Source organism: Cervus canadensis, chromosome 10 (genome assembly GCF_019320065.1).
Source record: "Cervus canadensis isolate Bull #8, Minnesota chromosome 10, ASM1932006v1, whole genome shotgun sequence".
In the NCBI taxonomy this organism is placed as follows: Eukaryota; Metazoa; Chordata; class Mammalia; order Artiodactyla; family Cervidae; genus Cervus; species Cervus canadensis.
The window spans coordinates 20,033,638-20,046,532 of NC_057395.1; the positions used below are offsets into that span (position 1 = coordinate 20,033,638).

General features: G+C 54.5%; 3 pseudogenes; 2 read left to right on the top strand and 1 right to left on the bottom strand.

Annotated features, from left to right (window-relative positions):
• Positions 1 to 1,348: 1,348 nt before the first annotated feature.
• On the bottom strand, positions 1,349 to 5,096 carry LOC122448184 (annotated as a pseudogene).
• On the top strand, positions 4,996 to 11,048 carry LOC122448406 (annotated as a pseudogene).
• LOC122448407 lies at positions 10,869 to 11,479 on the top strand (annotated as a pseudogene).
• Positions 11,480 to 12,895: the final 1,416 nt, after the last annotated feature.

A 12,895-nucleotide genomic window follows, 5' to 3' on the forward strand; every position in this document is an offset into this window, starting at 1 on the left:
TCTGGAGGACAGATGGGGACACCCTCCTCCAGATGAGTGGTGGGGGCAGGGGCACCCAGGTGAATCAGAAGGGGGTGGATGGATGGATGGCACTCCAGGGCTCCCTTCTGATGCACTCTGCCCGCCCATCCCTCCCCCATGCCTATCTCTCCTGCAGCATTTGAAGAACTCAACAAAGCTGAGTGGAGACTGGGGTCCCGCCCTCCTGGAGCACTGAACAGAGCGCTACACCCACACTATTCCACACTCCCCTGAAGATGGGCTTGAGTTCCAACTGCTGTCCCTGGACAATGCCCAGATTACTGGGCAGTAATGACTCCAGCCGTCTGCAGGACTCCCAGGTGCCAGCACAGCTGCCGGGGGAGTGCCCCACCCCCACCCTGTGCTCCCAACACAGAGACTGGGGAGACAGTGGGTAGGTGTCACCACCTGCCCCCACCATGCCTGGCCAGGGGTGGCACCTGTCACCTTGGCCACCACGGCTAGCATGGTCATTCGTGTTCGTGTCCCTAGTGTTTACAGGTCCGTTAGATGCCAAGATGGCAGCTGGGGGTGCAGGTGATGTGGGAGTTGCTGGGGGGCCCCAGGTCAGGCCCCCAGATGCCTGCTAGGCCCCACGTGGCCTCTGACGCCCCCACACTCTGCCCTGAGCTGAGGTTCTGGGTGGGCCCCTACCTGTCCCTGTCTCTGAGCCTTCAGCCTCCTGACCAGGGTTCCCGCCCTCGGGGTGGACCCCAGCCTCTGCCCAGGCTAATTCAGATCTCCCTACCTGAAGGCAGGGTGAGGGGCCGGGGGGAGCTGTGCAGTGTTACGGGTCAGGCTGTGCGACCCGGCCCTTTTGTCTGATTATTTTTGTAAAAATTGTTTTATCTGTAGTTGCTACCCCCTCACCCTCGGCTTCAGGCCCAATCTGTCTTCCAGGCCCGCCTGCACATCCCTCGGCAGCTCTGAGGTCTCTGCACCTCCTTCCAGCCCAGCAGAGGCCCATGACCCAACAGCCCGCCCAAAGAACTCGTTTCGGGGTGGGGGGGGGGTTGGGTAGGGATGGGGTGATGCTCAGCAGGAGGTTTGAGCCCAGAGCCCCAGGGAAGTGGACCCTACATGACACCCCCCTTGCCCTACCACTGCCAGGCTAAAGCCCAGTCTTCCTGAACTGGGCTACCCTTGTTCAGGTGCCACATTGCCCCAGTCCGTGTGTCCCAACCACTCTCTGGAGCCAAAACTCCTTTCCCCAAGCCCTGCAGTGTCTGGTGTCTGTCCTCTGCACCCCTCCGTGCAGTGACAGCCCCAGAAGAGCTGCCTCTAATCCTCTGTAGCAATAACAGTGCGCCTCTCACCCCCAACCATCTGCGAACCACTAGGTTTTTAAAGTCCATAGATTTTAATGAAATTTCTATTCCTGTCTCTGAGCTGCTGCTGTGCTTTGTCTGGGTCCTCCAGAGGGACATGAGTCAGGACTGGGACAAGACCTCCTCCTGCCAGGCCTTTGGGGGGATGCCGGGGAGGAGAAAGGCCAGAGGCTGTGACAGTCAGGACCGGACACTGAGGACCTGCTGAGAAGGTAGGGTGAGGGCCAGCCAGACAGACAGACAGCAGTGGAATTCTGGGGAGGGCTCATCCTAGACTAGATCAGAAGTAGGCTGGACCCTGGCAGCTGAAAGAGAGCAGTAGCAGACAGGACGAGTTCCAGCCGAAGCTGAAGCCTCCTTACTGAGGAGCCCTTCAGGTTGGGGCCTGGGGCGCTGCACTGGACATCAGAGTAGAAGCTGGCCTTTTCCTGGGGCAGTACTGAATCTTCTGTCCCCAGCAGCAGGTGGCGGCCAGGCCACATGGTTTGGGGCAGCGCTCCAGAGGGGAGCGGGCAGACAGCACTGGAGAAGCCTGGCCCAAACTCCAGCAGCCCCTTGGAGGCAAGGCAGGAGTCCAGTGCCCTGGCTGGAGGACCCCAAGGGTGTGGCCTGAATGGGAGGGAGTAGCTGTGAGGGGGCCTGCCCCTCAGCCAGCCCCATCCAGCTGTCTGTCTGCTCTCGGTTACCTGTGGCTGGGGGAGACACAGGAAGGCCTCAGGGGTGCCTGCAGCTCCTGTTGCCTGGCTGCCTTCTGTTCCTTTAGCTCTGGAGGAGAGGTTCTGCCTGAGACACAGCGCCCAGTCCTCCAGGGTGTGTTACAAGAGCAAGGTGGGATGGGTGTGGGTGGGGGGAAAGTGGGGGGAGTGGAGCACTGGGTGCTCTGGGACCTGCTAGGGTCCTCACCTGCCAGGGTGGGCTCTAGGCTTGCCTCAGAGGGCCGGGGAGGGGGGGTGGGGGGCGGGGCGGGGGGAGTGGATTCGGCCTGAATACCCATCTTCCAGGCAGCGCTGCAGGGAGAGCTGGCTCAGTGCCTGGCTTTACAGCAGGGTGCCCAGGCCAGGATCCTCATGGTGAGGCGCAGGAACCAGCCCATGAAGTCTCTTCCTCCCAATCACCTGGGGGCACTCCTGAGAGGAACACCAGCCTCTCCCTGAAAAGCTGAGCTTGGCAAGAGGGTGGCAGGCCTGAACCCAGACTTAGGGAAGAGAAGGAGGCAAAAGACCTAGGCAGACCCAGCAGTTGATCTAAAAGTGCTGACCTCGGATTTAGGGACTCAACTGGAATATGAATCCATGTACTTAAGGATCACACACATAAGAAGTGTGCACACAGGAAAAATGGACCCAGGGTTCACACAACCTCTGCAGGTGTGTGGATCTCACGCCCTGGGTGAGAGATGGGGTTGTCTACGCTCAGCAGAAGGGCTGGCAGCGGGGCGGCCAAGGACTGCAGCTCACCTGAAGGATGGGAATCTCCCTCTCCAGGGCATGGCACTCTTCCTCCAGGAGGGCCCTGGGACATGGACAGTGCAGCACCGGAAGCAGCGCTACAGGCCCAGGTCTCAGCAGAGCCCTCCACGTGGTCCCAACCTCCGGCCTCCCCAGGAGACTCCTCTAGGCCCTCCTATCTCAGTCCACCTCTCCCTCTGCTGGCTTCATGCTGTTCCAGCACAGCCTTGCAGCCCTGCCAGCCTCTTCCTGGGCAGGGTGTGTCCTCTGTCCTTGCCCACCTCCCAGTGCCCACCCTCAGAAGCAGCAGTCTCTCTTCTACATGATAGGACTAGACTTGCGGGTCCTCCTGCCTCCATTCTCTCCTGCATGACAGCCCTGCCCCTGCTTTAAAAACTCTTCTGTGTGCCATCTCTTCCCCACCTCCCAGGATAAAAGTCCTCAGGCCAAGGCCCGTGTAGGCATCTGTACTTGACTGATTCCTGGCAGCAACCTCATCAGCATCCTGCCCTTTCCACCTCTCAGCCCCACTCTCCTGGGTCTCCCAGCCAGGTGTGTTCCCTCCCTTCTCCTCCCAGTAGTCCCAGTATATCAGGGTCCATCTGCAGTCCCGCCCTCCCTGTGGGACTGCACACACTTGGGGGCCTCACTGCACGTGTCCAGAAGGCTGATCAATGTGGGACACATTCAGCTGGTCCTTGATGACGCTGAGGTCCTGGTGACAGCTGCTGGCAGATGAAGTCAACCTCACTCTCTCATGCTGCTTCACCCCAGGCCTTCAGGACACAAACACCATTTCTCCTAGAAAATTTTGTGCTTTCTCACAAAGGCAAAACAAGATGGTAGTAAAAGGAGGAGATCAGGAGCCTGGGGTTGCACATGGGTTCTGCCACCCTTCACTGTGTGTGAGTCTGGGAAAGTCAATCATCCTTTCTGAGCTTTAGTATCATCTGCAAAATGGGGCCATCACCCCCTTCATAAGGATGTGTGAGAAATAAGTTGCTACCATTCACGGATGAACACGCTGCTGCTCACTTATCTCGTTCAGTCCCTAGCCCTCTCTAACCCAGTCCTCACAGCCTGGCTATCCCAGCCTGAGGGACAACCGGCCACTGGGTGAAGTCTTTCCTTCCACTCCTATCTGCGTGTCCTTCTCCCTCTCCCTGCAAAGCACTTCTCTTTGTATCTGTCTGGAAGTCTGTTCCTTGTACTCTAAAACCCAGCTCGAACCAAGCTCCCAGGATTTGCACGTGTTTCCTGGGCCTCTGCAGCCCTCATGGGCTGACCTCTACCACAGGTGGCTGTAGAAGTGTCAGTTCCAGACCAGGAACTCCTCCATTCCCGCAGGTGGGACCTACCAGCTAGTTTGGGTTCTTTGCCCAGCAAGGACAGATCCCTCCTCTCCTCCTACTACACCTGGGTTCACCAGCTCTCATCTGGAACATCTCCTGTTCTGGCAAATCAGACCTGGGCTCCTCCAAGGCAAAGTGCAGGACCCTGGGGCTATACTGGACCCAAGTGTGGGTCTGGTCCCTGCAGAAGATGCATAAAGGCAATTCAGGGGCTCCTTCCAGGGAACGACAGGAAAGATGACCCTGGACCCTTGTCAGTTTCCAGGCTAGCCCATCTGAGTTCTGGAGACAGGGCCCAGACCCAGGTCTAGGCTCCAACCTGCCCTCACAGATGGCCTCCCGGCAGAAACCTTGGAGCAGCTGCCGCAGTTCCTGGCGCACAAGATCTCTTACGAGGGGCTGTTGTACCAGAAGGGAGGAGAGGTCAGAGGTGGGGCGCGATCCAAAGGCTTGGATAGATCGAGCCTCTTGGAGCAATGACCGTAACATCACTACCTGCAAGGAGAGCTGGGGCACCTCGGCGACTGCGGAGGTAAGTGAACGGAGGCAGGGGAGCTGGGGGAATGACGGGCAGGGCAGTTAAATTGGAGAGGGTTGGGCGGACAATGAGATCCGACAAGAGCTCGAGAGTTACTGGGCAGGGCTAGGGACCTGTAGAAGGTGAGAAAATCATCCGTGTCGTGAGACAGGTCTGCCGTGGGGCCCACCTTCCTACGCCCCACCTCTGCCCATAGCTCCAGGTTCAGATCCACTGTCGTCTCCCCTAGAATCCTCTTCACTTCGGGCTGCTCCGGGAGCGGAACGTGCTCTTCCACTAGTTCCCACAGCGACTGGGAGTCCCTAGGCATGGCCCGCCCGCGCCGCTGCCCCCCGCCTAGACGCGCGGCCGCACACTTGGACCTGCGGGACCACAGCTCGGACCGCTGGGTTGCTGGTGTACTGCTAATCGCCCATAGCCAGGCACACCCACTCACGCCTCGCACGCTTCCGGGTCTCACAGGCCACGCCCCCAGCCTGTCACTCGGACCAGCCTCTCCCAAGCCTCATTCCGTTCGGCCGCCTGTCCTCACGACTAGAGTTGCTCGGTTCAGAGCCGCTGGCCTCTGGAGCTCCCTTCTGCCCTACTACTGATCGACTCTCGGAGGCCACGGTTTCAGGTCGCGGCCCCGGGAGCCAGGAGGCCCGAGCCCCGCCTCTTCCCCGCGGCCGTCACCCGGGAAACGGGGCCCGCTACCCCAAGCCCCGCCCCCAGTGGGCCCAGGCCCCGCCCATTCCGGGGCGGTGCCAGCTAGCAAAGCCCAACCCACAGCCGCGGTAGGTGGTTTCGCAGTTTCAACCATGCACATCACTCTGACTCCAAGCACCTTTCATCCCTGGGCACCTTTAGACTCCAGGGCAGGTGAAAGAACCGAGAAATATGAGCCCGGTGGGTTTATTACTTCCGTGCCTTTTCTGGGGCAGGAACGGACTAGGCTGTTCAAGGAAGACAAGTAAAGGGTGGAGTGTGGCAGAAACAGGAGGAGGGGAGGAAGGCGGTAGGTCTAGGGGGACCAAGGGGCCAGATAAGCAGCGTCTTACGGAGCCCCTCTTGCTTGAAGCCAGGCTTGCAGTGTGAAGCGCAGGGAAGCCTGCAGTGAGCGCCTTGGGGTCTGGGCGGGCTCTCTGACCCTCGGCCCCCCGCTCCGCCCGTCCCGACCCACCTCCGTCCCGCCCGCCACGTCCCCTTGCCCCAGCACCCCGCTCGCTCATTTTCCTCTCTGCTCCTCTGCACTTTTCCTACCTGGTTCTGTTTTCTCCAGGAGAACTGCAAAATGGGTTCGTTTCCTGGGTTTTCCTCTCCCGAGGAGCCACTTAGAAACCCGGCCCCTCCGGTCCCACTGGAGCTGCTGAGTCAGAATCTGAGCAAAACCGTATCCTCGGGTGGTTCACATGCGTGTTGAAGTTTGACAAGCGCTCTTCCAGATGAAGTGGGTTTCAGTTTACACATTTTATTTTGCTTTGAAGGGCTGGCCACGCCTGTTAGACCTTTAATCCGTGGGAAAGCGAGTTTGTACTGAGCTTGTAAATAAGGAAGCAGCTTGTGGCTGTTTGTGGGTTGTCACAGCTCTTAAAGTGAAGATGAGGAACCTCTTTTAATTTTCCTACCTTAATTTTGACTTGTCCTGCTTTAATATATAAGTAGCATTTCTCTGAAGTTATTTTACTTAAGTGCCAGTGCACACAAACACACACATTTTAGCTATCAAAACATATATGTAACTCTACTGGTCAGAAATCAAGAGAAAATTAAAGTGCCATAGTGATGGAATAAGATGAAGGAACCCCCCTCCCCCGCTTTAATTATTGTAGCATCTTATCTATTTAGTCCATGTTCTTCTTTTTACTACTTTTTCATGCTAACTCAGTAAAGTATGAAGAATGTACTCTGAACTGTACATGTTAGTCCAGTGATGGAAGTTTTTATTTTCTGAGTTTCTCATCTTCCTGCTGCCTTGGGTCAGGGGCTCCACTAAAGGCTGATTTCCAGGGGTGCTGATACAAGCATCAGGGGAAGGGGTTCAGTTGTCACATCCTTCTGTGGCTTAAAGATTCTCTGCTGACAGAGAAACAAACCAATAAGACAAATACAACTGGGTGCGCCATCTGGATTCTCCACTGCTGCATCTGTGTCTGAAGGGAGAGGGTGGCTGGGTTTCCTCGTGACCTTGTCTCTGCCCACAGATCGTGGCCCTTGGAACAAGCCATCAGAGATGCCCAAGAGTGTGATGATGACGAAATTCAGCTCTACAACGAGCAGATCAACACCCTGTGGAAGGAGAATGAAGAGGCAGAGAGGAGCCTGGAGAGGTCATCCTATGACTGCCGGCAGCTGGTGGTCACCCAGCAGACCCTGAGGAACGAGTTGGACTGGTATCATCGAATCATCGAGAATGCAGGCAATAGGTGGGGTCAGGGTGCGCAGAGCCCGTGGACACAGGACCACTTACTTGTTTCATGTTTTTCCATGTGCCAGTTCCAGGCTGTAGGGAATGTGGCAGGAAAGTGAAAGTGTTAGTTGCTCAGTCTTGTCCGACTCTTTGTTACCCCCTGGACTATAGCCCGCCAAATTCCTCTGTCCATGGGATTCTCCAGGCAAGGATATTGCAGTGGGTAGCCATTCTGTTCTCCAGGGGATCTTCCCGACCCATGGCAGGCAGATTGTTTACCGTCTGAGTCACCAGAAGAAGACCCCTAAATCCAGGACCTCATGGGTCTGGAATGGCAGTGGGGGAGGCAGAGGATGAATGGGTTTGCAACAGAGATGTGGGCTCTGGCATGAGTGGTGGGGGGGGGAGGGGAGAGGTGATGAAGATGACCATGGGAGTGTTTGGATGTCAAGGTGCCTTTCAGCTCCACAGGTCTCTGGGGACAGGAACATCTTAGCTGAAAGGATGACCAGGTATGGTTATTGAGATGCTGCAGGCAAGATGCCTGCACAGTACCTGGAATTGGACCAGAGCTCAGAGCAGTTGATATTATTACTGCTGCTTCCATGATGACTCTGAGCACCTAGCCAGTCAGTACTGTGGCTGCCAGCAGGCTGTCTGGTCTCCTCTGCACGATGCATTGGGACGTGAACTCTGCTGGCAAATGTCTCTGTCTCAGCGTTATTCACATCTACACCTGCATCAGCTACTCTCCATTTCCTCCATGTTCATCTATGCGACCGTGTCTGCACCTACATGTATACTTATGTCCACATCTGTGTCTACAGCGTCTGTATGTGTCCATCTACACTACACCTACATTCTCTACATCATCTGGAGCTACACCCACATCACCTAACCTACATCTGTATCATCTACACCTACACCTGTCTCTACATCACCTACACCTACATCATCTGTATCTACATCTGACACCTACTCGGCCATCTATGTCTGTCTGGATCATCTACATGTACGTCTACCTCACATCTGCATTTTCTGCACCTGCACCATCTTCTTCAACACCTCTGTTATTTATGCTGATGCCTGCATCACCTACATTTACACCTGCACTTACCTCTATGTCTACATCTGCATCTCTACCTCCACCCACATCTACATCATCTGTATCCACATCTATATCACTTACATCTGTATCTACATACACCTATATCTACATTATCTATGGTTACACTTACATCTTTATCACCTAAGCCTGCACCTCATCTACACATAAAGTATCTAAATCTCCATCATCTTTATGTACATGCATAAAGTATCTATACCTCCATGGTTTTCATGTACATGTATAAGCTGTTTACATCTCCATTGTTTTTATGTACAAGTATAAAGAAAGCTGAGCACCAAAGAATTGATGCTTTTGAACTGTGGTGTTGGAGAAGACTCTTGAGAGTCCCTTGGACTGCAAGGAGATCCAAGCAGTCCATCCTAAAGGAGATCAGTCCTGGGTGTTCATTGGAAGGACTGATGTTGAAGCTGAAACCCCAATACTTTGGCCACCTGATGTGAAGAGCTGACTCATTTGAAAAGACCCTGATGCTGGGAAAAACTGAGGGCAGGAGGAGAAGGGGATGACAGAGGATGAGATGGTTGGATGAGATAACTGACTCAATGGACATGAGTTTGAGTAAACTCTGGGAGTTGGTGATGGACAGGGAGGCCTGGCATTCTGCGGTTCATGGGGTTGCAAAGAGTCGGAGACAACTGGGCCACTGAACTGACCTGATAAACTGTCTACATCTCCATTGTTTTTATGTACATGCATAAACTGTCTACACCCCCACTGTCTTTATGTACATGTATAAACCATCGGTACCTGCATTGTCTTTATATACACACACACATCTACAGTGGTGTCTCCATTATTCCTATCTGTACCCATGCCTACATATATGGCTGCATCTACCTGTGTCGGAGAAGGCAATGGCAACCCACTCCAGTATTCTTGTCTGGAAAATGCCATGGATGGAGAAGCCTGGTAGGCTGCAGTCCATGGGGTCGCTAAGAGTTGGTCATGACTGAGCGACTTCACTTTCACTTTTCACATTCATGCATTGAAGAAGGAAATGGCAACCCACTCCAGTGTTCTTGCCTGGAGAATCCCAGGGACGAGGTAGCCTTGCCGGTTGCATCTATGGGGTTGCACAGAGTCGGACACGACTGAAGTGACTTAGCAGTAGCAGCAGCAGCAGCAGCCACCTAGAACTAAAAGACCGCCTTGTGGATGAGACAGGGTGAAACTTTGTGTTTTCTGAAACTTTAAGTTTCTCCTCTTGGCTGGTCTGAAGCAGTGAATGTGGCCTCTGGCCCAGGGGATTTCCATTCTGGGTTTAAGGGCATAGTTTCCTCTTGTTTCACAGGAGGAAGGGGATGGTAAGCAAGGAGTGGTGGTGTTTATCAGGTTTGGGGTGCAGGGGGGACAAGGGTGTGCCTGGAGGCTATTCCAAACCCATCAGAGGAAGGTGGGGTGACTCTGAGTTGCTCCTTTGGGGAAGCCTGAGGTGACAGTGGCTCTCTGGACTGGATTTCCTGGTCTGGACTGGATCCAAGTGTCCCCTGTGACCTCGAGGTGAGGGTGCTGGGGTGGGCCAGAGACCCTGCTCCCACAGAGTGTCATTGCAGGAGAAACACGGATCTCAGTAAGTTGCACCCAGTGTGAAGGGAACTGTGGGGGCCTCCCCTCTGCTCTGCAAGCCCAGAGAGACCAAGTGACTTGTCCTAAAGTCACACAGCAGCCCGCAGGGCTGGGTCCTCAGTGTGGGTCATGAATGCTTAGGACCCAGGGATCCTACCTTGCTGCCAACCAGCCAACCAGTAAACCCCACCCCAGTGCTAGGCTTGTATTTTTCAACAAATACTTTTTCTTCCTCTTTCATTGGCCTTGACTCATTGCACCCGCCTCTTTTTTTTTTTTTTTCTTTTTTCAAAGATCTTACCAGAGATGTGCAGGATATAACTGCAGTGAAACCAAGACTCAAAGGCCTCCCCAAGAACCTTCCGAGGAAAAAGGACATGGTAGTGAAAGACAGAGCAGATGAAATCTGGAAGAGACACCACTGAGAGGCCCAGAGGACACAAAGCCGGGGAGGGTGGTGCTCAAAGAAGAGGGCAAATCTAAGCTTGAACCTGGGGATGAAGAAGCAAGTCCCCCGACCTAGGAAGGGGCTCTGGAGGATGTCCCAGATGGAGGCAAGATAAGCAAAGACTTTGAGAAACTAGGCAAGATGATCAAGGAGAAGGTGAAAGGCCCCAAAGAACCCGAGCCCCTTGCCGACCTGTACACAAAAGGCGGTACATGATAGTCTCTGGAGACGCCAATCTCATGGGTCCTGGCTTCTGTGTCTTCTCCATCCCAGCAAAGGGGGCGTGGTGGTTTCTAAGGGGGCGACTCTGTGCGTCCTGACAGCGGCGTGGAGCCCTGTCCCCAGCAGCCTGAGCACCCTCTGGAGGATGGACAGGGTTCCCCCAGGGGAAAGAAGACGGTCTGAAGGAGGAAGGGGGCCCCCAGGGGAAAGAAGATGCTTTGAAGGATGAAAGGGAGCCCCCAGGGGAAAGAAGATGCTCTGAAGGTGGAAGGGGGGCCCCCAGGGGAAAGAAGATGGTCTGAAGGAGGAAGGGGGGCCCCCAGGGGAAAGAAGACGGTCTGAAGGAGGAAGGGGGGCCCCTGAAGGGGAAAGAAGATGGTCTGAAGGATAAAGGGGGGCCCCCAGGGGAAAGAAGATGGTCTGAGGGATGAAAGGGGCACCCCAGGGGAAATAAGACAGTCTGCAGGAGGAAAGGGGGGCCCCAGGGGGAAGAAGACAGTCTGAAGGAGGAAGGGGGGCCCCCAGGGCGAAGAAGACAGTCTGAAGGATGAAGGGGGCCCCTGAAGGGGAAAGAATATGGATGCCCCCCCCACACCCTGCAGACAAAGGGGATGAGAAAAATGCCAAAGAACTGAAGGGCCTCCAGGGGAAACAGGATGGCCAGAAGGAGGAGGAGGGGGACAGACGGCCCTGTCCCATGGTGGCACCTGGTCCAGAGAGGCTGTCTACACCCTGGTCTCAAGGGCCTCAGGTCACTCTGGGTGGGTCCAAGGGGCATGGGGCTCAGAGCAGCAGCCGGCCAGTGAGAAGCCCTCCCAGGAAGCTGGCCTAAAAGAAAGTGGAGGTGATGGAATCCATAGAGAAGTTTTCCACCGGGAGCATCCAGATGTATGAAGAGACTGTTGTCATTGTGGAGACCACGATTGAAAAGACAAGGCAAACGAGAAGAAACTGGGAGAGAAGGGATCCTCCAGTGCCTGAGCTAACCAGGAGGAGGTGCCTCTGGGCCCCTGCAGACATGTGCTTCGATGTCTTAGAACAGAGGCTGCAAGGGTGAGGATACAAGGTTCTTGTTTGGATTAGACCATGGTTGGCCTGTCTGGCTTACCAATGAATTAATTGGTAATTAAATTAATTAAATTTAATTAAATTAATTAAAATGTTTTCTTTGCTTGCACATCGTTTGTCTGATTAACAGGGGCCTTGGGCTTGCATGTGGGCCAGCCTCACTCAGGACAGGGTTGCCCTGCTAACAGCCACTGAGCTGAGCTCATTTAAGAAAGTAGATGAGCCCTTTGTCCTGGGGCATCGCAGGGCTCATTAGAGGCTCAGAGTCTGGATTTCACACCTGAAACGTGTCAGGTGATGAATCAGCTTGTTTTCACCACGTTTCAGGCACAAGCACATGATTGCACGATGGGTGCTTTGTTAGAAGTTAGATGAGTAAAGATGTCTGTCTCAGTTTGGATTCCCCAAGAAGCTGGCCCTGGAGCAAGGATCACATCCCCGATGTCATTTCTGGGGATGTGGTCCCAGACAGTGCTAGGAGGGCAGGAGACGGAGGTGGGGGCAGCAGGGCATCAGAAAGGAGAGGTGCTACCAGGTGGGTTGGCACCGTGGTTGGCTGGCACTCAGCCCCCATCCCTCGGGGCTCTTGGAAATGGGGTAGAATTCAGTCTTCATTTACCCTGTCCGAGGATGCAGGGGCTGGGTGGGTCAACACCCAGCCCGAAGGGAGGGCCCAGGACAGCCCTCAACTGAGAATCGCAGGTGCAGGCAGACGTTTGGACACCAGGCGTGGAGATGCATGGAAGCAGTAGGGGTCATGGAAGCAGTAGGGGTCATGGAAGCAGTAGGGGTCATGGGCAGGAAGCAGGGCGCCAGGGCCGCCTGTATAGCACACGTACCTTGTGTCCTTCTGGCTGAGTCACTTAAGAGTTTCTCACTCAGAGATTGCACTCCTGGGCAGGGCTTCAAAAGCAAAATCAAATGTCACCACGCACTTCCTTGTTCAGCAGTTAATTAATGAACTCGCCTAACATTTACTGAGAGGCTTCCCTGATGGCTCAAGTGGTAAAGAATCTGCCTGCAATTCAGGAGACATAGGAGAGGCTGGTTCAATCCTGGGGTTGGGGAGATCACATGGAGATGGAAATGGCAACCCACTCCAGCATTCTTGCCTGGGAAGTTCCATGAACAGAGGAGCCTGGTGGGCTACATCCATGGGGTTGCAAAGAGTCAGACATGACTGAGCGACTGGGCGCAGATGCACATTTACTGAACATACTGTTTGCCAGGCAGAGTGCAGTGCTGATAAGGGAGAGTTTACAAGTTTATTAATGATCTTAATTATCATAATATAATGTCCCATAATACACATATGTGTATTCTCCTGTGCATATATGTGCACTCAGGTAACTACAGTGTCACATCCTAGGAAACAGAAACTACTTG